General features: G+C 29.7%; 1 pseudogene across 1 annotated transcript; it reads left to right on the top strand.

Moving 5' to 3' along the window:
- The first annotated feature begins 4136 nt into the window (after positions 1–4136).
- LOC112552391 (uncharacterized) lies at positions 4137–7382 on the top strand (annotated as a pseudogene). The gene is made up of 3 exons (XR_016140864.1): positions 4137–4397; positions 5520–5955; positions 6036–7382. The product of XR_016140864.1 is annotated as an uncharacterized LOC112552391 (transcript).
- The last annotated feature ends 754 nt before the right edge of the window (positions 7383–8136 follow it).

Below are 8136 nucleotides of genomic sequence, written 5' to 3'. Positions count from 1 at the left end.
GTTTCTCCCTCATCTCCCAAGATAAAATTTTCACATTTCAACTTTGCACGTTAATATCTCCGTCTATGAAGCACATAGGAAAAAGTACAAAGACTTTTTATATATAATTTTGTGGCGGTCCTCCGCTCACACAACGAATACCTAGCAGAAACATACACGAAAAAGAACCGTGGCCCGCATGGCGCAGTGGTAGCGCTCGAGACTCATACACCTGAGGACCTAGGTTCGAATCCCACCGCGGCCAACATCTTTTTTCCGTCATCAAAACTCTTCATATCGTGGACAACGCTCCTCCAACATCAAGCCGCCACAAATTGGTAACCGCCGACGTGATCTGAACACGCAACACACGCAACACACGCAACACATGCAACGCAACCGCAACCTTCTGCCTTCTCCTTGGCCAATCATCGGACGCACTCGACTTGCCGAGGTCTCGCACACATCTCCCTGTCGACGTCCATACGGCCAGCCCACATCGCAACCGGTACAGACAGCCAATCACTGGACACCCCTCGACTTTCGAGGTTACGCTCACAACCTCACTGTCGATGTCCAAATGGCTCGCCTACGCAACGGAGAAACAACTAGCGCACAAGAGTCGCAGGGCAACATGCCCTCCTCACATCGCGCATCACATATCTCCCTGGGCAGACACACCGGACAACGGGCACACAGAGAAGAATCGGAGCTTGTCCACTAAGGGGGGAGTCCTGTGGCGGTCCCCCGCTCACACAACGAATACCTAGCAGAAACATACACGAAAAAGAACCGTGGCCCGCATGGCGCAGTGGTAGCGCTCGAGACTCATACACCTGAGGACCTAGGTTCGAATCCCACCGCGGCCAACATCTTTTTTCCGTCATCAAAACTCTTCATATCGTGGACAACGCTCCTCCAACATCAAGCCGCCACAATTCTTATCCAAGTTATCAATTGGATGAGTAATTTACGAGTAATTTAATCGGTTCAGCCGTTTCTGCGATCTGATAATCTCAGGTATCGCAACTGAATCGCTCACGTAAAGATACACGGTTCTTCCTCTCGTTTCGCGTTACGCGATCAGTTTTGATTTATAAGTTACAAATAAAGTAAAATTTTTATATTGTTAAAAAAGTCTTTATTCTTTCTTATCTATCTTCATTTCTTCTTATAAAGGTACAATATTCTTTTCTACATATTTTCTAAAGCTTTTACAAGCTGTATTATTTGTCTTTAATATTTCATTACATATGAAATCTAGTAGCGCCAAGACTTTTGTATTTAATATTTTAAAATTTTTATTTAATTGTTTTATTATTGCTACTTCTTATATTCGTTTTAATTCTCTTACAGAGATGCTATATCACGTAGACGTTTACAATTAGACCGATCACTTCGCCGCTATATGTAAAATGACGCAATTATTTTTATTTCATTATTTTTTGTAGAAAATTAAACCATTTACATTAAACAAGCATTTTTAACTTATATATGATAAACCACACTTAAAATATAAATATTACAATCTTTCATAACATAATAATAAAATATTTATAATATTTTCTTTTCACAATTATGGTAATATTTTGATAGTATTTTTATAATAAATAACACATTTTATAATAAATAACACAACAAATAATCACATACACTCAGATTATATGATGTACTCACAAACTACGCATACATGTTCACTATAGAATATAGCCAATGAAAACTCGACATTACTTTTGTCTCTTTCTAGATTTATATATTAGATATTTCTATAATAGATCTGTTTTAATATTATTGGACAATTATTCGAATTTTATATATATATATATATATATATATATATATATATATATATACAAGGATCAGCAAAAAAGTAATAATAAATTAATATTACTTGATTTATGAATTAATTACGTAATCAAAAGAGAATATTTTCCGATTACTTGATTAATCAGTAATCACATTGAAAAAATTTTTGATTACTCGATTAATCAGTAATTAAAATGAAAAATTTTTAATTATTTTATTAATCAGTAATCAGAGTACAAAACTTTTTTGTTACTTAATTAACCAGCAACTACAGCAAATTGTTTTAGATTTTTTGATTAGTAAGTAATCGTAGTGGGAAATTTTTTATTTAAATAATTTTACTTAATTAATAATTATACTAAAAAATTTTCGATTATGTAATTAAAAGGAATCAGATTATTCTTCTGAATTATCCAATTAATCAGTGCTTAAAGTGGTTTACACACGTACACACACACACACACACACACACACACACACACACACACACACACACACGCACGCACGCACGCACGCACGCACGCACGCACGCACGCACGCACGCACGCACGCACGCACACACACACACACACACACACACACACAATTTTGTTTTGATCTTCGTTAACATCAAAATGTTTGTGTACATGGATAAATTCTTCTACTTCTCATTCAGTAAGTATTGATACTATTTCAGTTGTCGATTGTCACTAAATGAGTAGATATCAGTGCAAGCTGTGAATTTAGTACATTGAAAATTTGTCGTTTCTGAAGTAGAAAAATATTATCGAGGAAAATTGAAGTATATTCAAGTGATTAAATATTAATTTTTGTATCCATTGTTATGATAAAATCATTAATAATTTCATTTAGAGAAAAGTGAATTGGAAAAAATCTTAGTATCGTTTTGATTTTGAATATTCAAAATTTTCCTTTACTTTATTTTATATAGAATATCAGTTGATAACATCGAATAATTCGTCAAATATGAACGATGACGATGAAAATTTTAAAATATCTATTGTTTCAACTAATTTCTGAAACGGAAATGGCTTCTACGAGTTTTGAAAATAGAATAAACACTCCATTAACAGCATCCATTGAGAAAGCAAGTTTAGAAGAAGAATGCAATAAAATCATCATATTCATATTTAGATTATATTTAGATGGTACATTTACATGGTTTGTTCCTGATTTATCAAAATCTTCTACTAGAATAGTTTACGGCATATGTCAGATGTGTAAAGTAGAATTCAACAAGCATTCTGTCATAAGTGGAAGTTTAAACTCCTCATTTAATTTTAAAACTCATTTGAAGGTAGAATGTTTTAAATTAATTATTTTAATTGTATTCATTCTTTATTGTCTTTTATTATCCTATTATTACTAACAAAAAATTATATGACTGTAGAGAGACACGCATTAATAGAGTCTAATTTTCAAAAGATTAATAAAAAATTGCTATCATGCAACAACAAATTTCTATTTTTATTGAACAACCAATTATTAACTTTAAAAATAAGAATAATTCAAGTCATTATTATATGTGCTGTTACTGCAATTTGCAGATAGCAAATTGAAGTTTGGTAAATTAAATTTAATAATTTATGCTCAATTCTATAATTTTAAATTTGTATCACTCAAATGATTATATAATTTAATCGTAATCTTTGCTTAATTAATAATGAATAAATTATTTTTTTTTACTAGAAATATTGATACTCATTTTAATGGTAAATCGATAACATTGATTTCTTATTTAAATTGTTTAATAGTAAATTTCAAAAATAATAGAAATGCACTTATTCTATAATGTACAACCTGGTAATTTTTCCATAAAAAATAATTTTATTGTTGCAAAATTTAAAAAATTGTAATAATAAAAAAGTTTCATTTCTCCTTAAAAAATTTATATGTAATATATATTTCTTATACCAATTGTTTTCAGAGAGTACATAATGAAAAATTAACGGAGTTTGAGAATTATTGTTTAGTTAAAAGATAATGTCTTCATCATTCCCAGGAAAATAAAAATCGAAGAACTTTTTGTGATTTTTCTCAAAAAGAATTTGAAGACAATGTTACAAACTTTATTTTAAATAGTTTTGTGTCATATAATACAGTAGAGTTACCGGCATTTCGGAAAATGTTTGATGGTAATTTTGATTTATAATGATAATTTCTAATGTAATTCAAGTAAATATAAAGAAGTCAATCTCGTAAGATTGACTTTTCAATTCATTCACAATACTTTATGACAAAAACACAATACTTTATGAAATTCGGAATGTTACCGAAGAAAATTGTATAATAGCTGAACAGTTATATTACGCGCCTTATGTAGCGCTTATTCGATTTCAAGTTTTATCAAATTTAATACTTTTATATCTAGATAGATAATGAATTTCGAATTATAAACATGTATTATAGATATGAATATTCATAAAAATGGCAAACAACTGCATCATTTATTTGCCCGTACATTATTACGAAGAATTGAGGAGTCATATAAAATTAAAATGAAAGATATAAAAAATGAGATTTCAAATGCCAAATATGTGTGTACGACAGCAGATATCTGGAGTAGTCACAATCGTCGATTCATTGATGTAACTGTTCATTGGATAATTATTGTAGATATTAATTATTGGATAATTATTGTAGATATTAATTATTGGATAATTATTGTAGATATTTATTTATATTATTAATCAATGTATAATCAATATTTGAAAAACTCGCATTCACTCATCAAATCGTTATTCTTAATCGTGTAAAAAAATTCAAATGAGCAGATATTGCCCAAAAAGTTAATTATTCAATCAAAAGCCGTTCTTTCTCTAATTGTAAAAAATTGTTGATCATAGAAGCTTACGTTTTGACTGACAGATTTTTTTCAGTCTTCGAAAGTCTGTATGATGAATTTCTTAGATTTTATTTTTTTCTAATGTTAGAAAGGCTTTCGATGAATCAATTCACATCTGTAATTGTGGTTATTTCATTTAGAACTTATCATACATTGTCATTCAGATTATGCACAGAAAAGAATTTCAAAGAAATATTCAAAAGAATTTCGTATGTCATTGCCTACAAACGATTCCCTAGAAGCCACACACATGACCGAATTATGAATATTTTGAATAAAATTCATTCAAAATTTGAAATAACCAGCGAAAAGTTGATAGCAACTTACAGATAATGGTTCTAATTTTGTCAAAGCTTTTCAAAAATCCGGAGTACATATAGACGAATCTTTGTTTTATGAAGGTGACGTTTAAGAACTTTTTTCTACCAATACACCTAAATCTAAACAATAGAGACATTCATAGATAGATGAGTAAATGATCGAATGGATCCTTAATTTGTTCATAAAAATTTAATATCTAATTGATATTAAAAATAGTTTATGCACCAAGTTTCTGCCTGTCCAAGTTCTGACTCTTTAATTCTTTTATTATTTAATTCTATTATGACTATTAGATAGCCTTTTATTTTAATATATTTTTTCTTCATTTTAAACATCTATGAAAATTGAAATCTAAATAAAGTTATCAAAATTGAAAAGTAAATTTATGTGAAAATTTATTTTTTACAGAAAATTTCATAAAATTGAAATTTCAGTTACAAAAAATCAATCTTTAAAAATCTTTATTTAAAAATCGTTAGTCCTAAAAATTTAAAATTTTTAAAATCTTTAGTCCTAAAATTTCCAAAGATTTTTAACAATGTACGAGAACTAATGGTATATGTTTTAGACTATATCGAAGCATATGAAGAACAAGATTAAAATGTACATCAGTCTGTGGAAACAGTATCTTTTGAAGGAATTATTTCTCCATTATTACCTCCTCATCAAAGATGTGATAGTCATACTTTGCATTTAGTTGTAACAACTGATATCTTAAATGGTATCAATTCACATGAAAATATTAAACTGTGAAAATATTAAACTGTACAATGATGTAATGAAGAAATGCACGAGTTTGTGGATTTCAATAAGATCTCCAAAAATATGAGATAGCAGTTGAAACATGGGAGAAACATTAAAACGATCCGTTGCCGGATTAAAACGTCCGCTATGCGGTGGAATTCGTTGTTCGACTGTTTTAAACAACTTATAAAACTGAAAGACAAACTTTTCACCTTGTATTGTCAATTAGATATTGATCCCTTATCAATGGACGATTTTATGTAATACACAATTCAGAATACATGCAAAATGAAAATTTTTCAAATGATTTGTGATGATTAATATGTTATTAATTTTATAGATTTATAGAAGAATATATTAAATGCACTGAACCAATCGCAGAAACACTTGATATTCTTCAAAATGAAGTTGTCGTCAGTTACGGTTATTTGTTGCCAACAATTATTTCTGCTAAAAATAAATTACAGAAAATAATCAACGCAGATTTTATTTATTGCATACCATTGGTTAATCATTAATAACGAGTTTGGAAAGAAGGTAAAAACAATTTGTTAAAGTAAACTTTCAAATTTCTCTTGGTAAGTTTGCTTGCATCAATTATTATCTGAAATTTTAAAATATTGAATATTACAGATGTGAGAAAAATTAAATAATTTTAATTATCAGAGTAAATTAATTTTAAATATTTATTTGGAAGAAGTTAATTTAATTATGTTCACTTTCAGTAATATTAAGATAAATTTTTATGATTTTTCTTCTATTGTAGATTTTCGAATTTATTTGAAATTGTCGAGGAAGGGAAGCAAGCAGTTATAGCGGCGGTAACTCATCCGAAATTCAAAATAAGATGGTTGAAATGCTTAAATAAAACAGCTCAAGAGAATGCAATGGTTGCAATAAAAAATGAAATAGCAACATATTATCAGCTTCCATTACAAAATCCCATAGAGATGGACATTAGTAATGATGGATTCGATTTCGATAATGAAAACAAAGACAAATCAAATGTTCAAAATTTAAGGATTACCGCATATGAAATCGAATTTCAACGTTTCTATCAAGAGCAGAAAAACGATTTATCGATTTTGCATGCTTATCCTATCATCAAATCGGCATTTCTTAAATTTAATACTTTGTTACCATCTTCAGTTCCAGTCGAAAGAATGTTTAGTTCCGCCACAATGTTTAACATCGGAAAATTCAATCGCCTTACAGATGAAAATTTTGAAAAGAATATTCTCAAAGGCAAACTGTATTTTCAAGAGCACATAAAAAATAAAAAAATATCTAATATTATGCTTTCGGTTCTCCTCAATTTGATAATATTCCTTTATATACCATTCACTAAATGTTCACTTTAGATGCATTGATAGAAACAATAACTGAATGTTGCGCAATATTTTTTTACATAAACGGAATCTTCCACATAATAATATAATATTCCATAATATTCCACAGAAAAGATCTTTCAGAAAGATTTTTCAGCTCAAATTTTTTTATCAGTCATAAAAATCCTACTTCAATTTTATTAGAAAAATATTCCGTTGAACCAGTCTTTTTTCTGTGTATAATTGGTACTTAATGCTGATCATTAATTAAATAATCAAAAAAATAATCAAGAAAATAATCAACTAAATCAATAAATAATCAACTAAATAATAAAATCTAAATTAAATAATAAAAAAAATCTGACATTGATTATTCAGTAATAAAATAATTGAAAAGTTTTTAGGTCTGATTACTGATTGATAAAGTAACTGAAATTATTACATTCTGATTACTGATTAATTAAATAATAAAAAAAATTTCTCAATTTTGATTAATGATTAATGATTAATAAAGTACCATAATTAAAACTTTTTTCATTTTTATTACCGAGTACTTAAATAATTAAAAAATTTTCTATTTTGATTATTGATTATTCAAGTAATCAACTATTTTTCAAATTGATTTGATTATTGATAGATAGATTTATTGTTCCCCTCAGGATTATAAAAAACAAAGAAAAAAAAATCCGTACAAATTCGCTACGCAACTAACTTAACCTAACTTACAAGTAACTTAACCTAACTTATAACTAACGCCGCTCGCTACAGATACGCCTATGGGACCTCCGCTTCCGTCGCAGGCTTCACTCCAAAAGCAAAAACAATCGCAAACAATCACGACCCCTCTGCAGGCAGATCCCTCTCTTTCTCTCTCCCTCTCCCTCCACTCCTCCCCTTCCTACACCTCCCCTTTTCTTCTCGTCCCCTCACCTTCTAAAATTTTCCAACCTCCTTAGCCATTCCTCTCCCCCCCCCCCCCAAGATTATCTCCACCATCTCCTGCCAACTTCCTTCCCCCCCACCTTCCACACTCCTCCCACACATGCTCCCACGACTTTTTAACCCGCACATCCTACACATTCTGTCCTCCTCCCTACCCCAATAAGTGCCTTC

Source organism: Pogonomyrmex barbatus, unplaced genomic scaffold (assembly GCF_055798465.1).
Source record: "Pogonomyrmex barbatus isolate J1 unplaced genomic scaffold, ASM5579846v1 scaffold7, whole genome shotgun sequence".
Lineage (NCBI taxonomy): Eukaryota > Metazoa > Arthropoda > Insecta > Hymenoptera > Formicidae > Pogonomyrmex > Pogonomyrmex barbatus.
The sequence above is the reverse complement of the archived record's forward strand: the minus strand, read 5'-3'. Positions and strand labels throughout refer to the sequence as shown.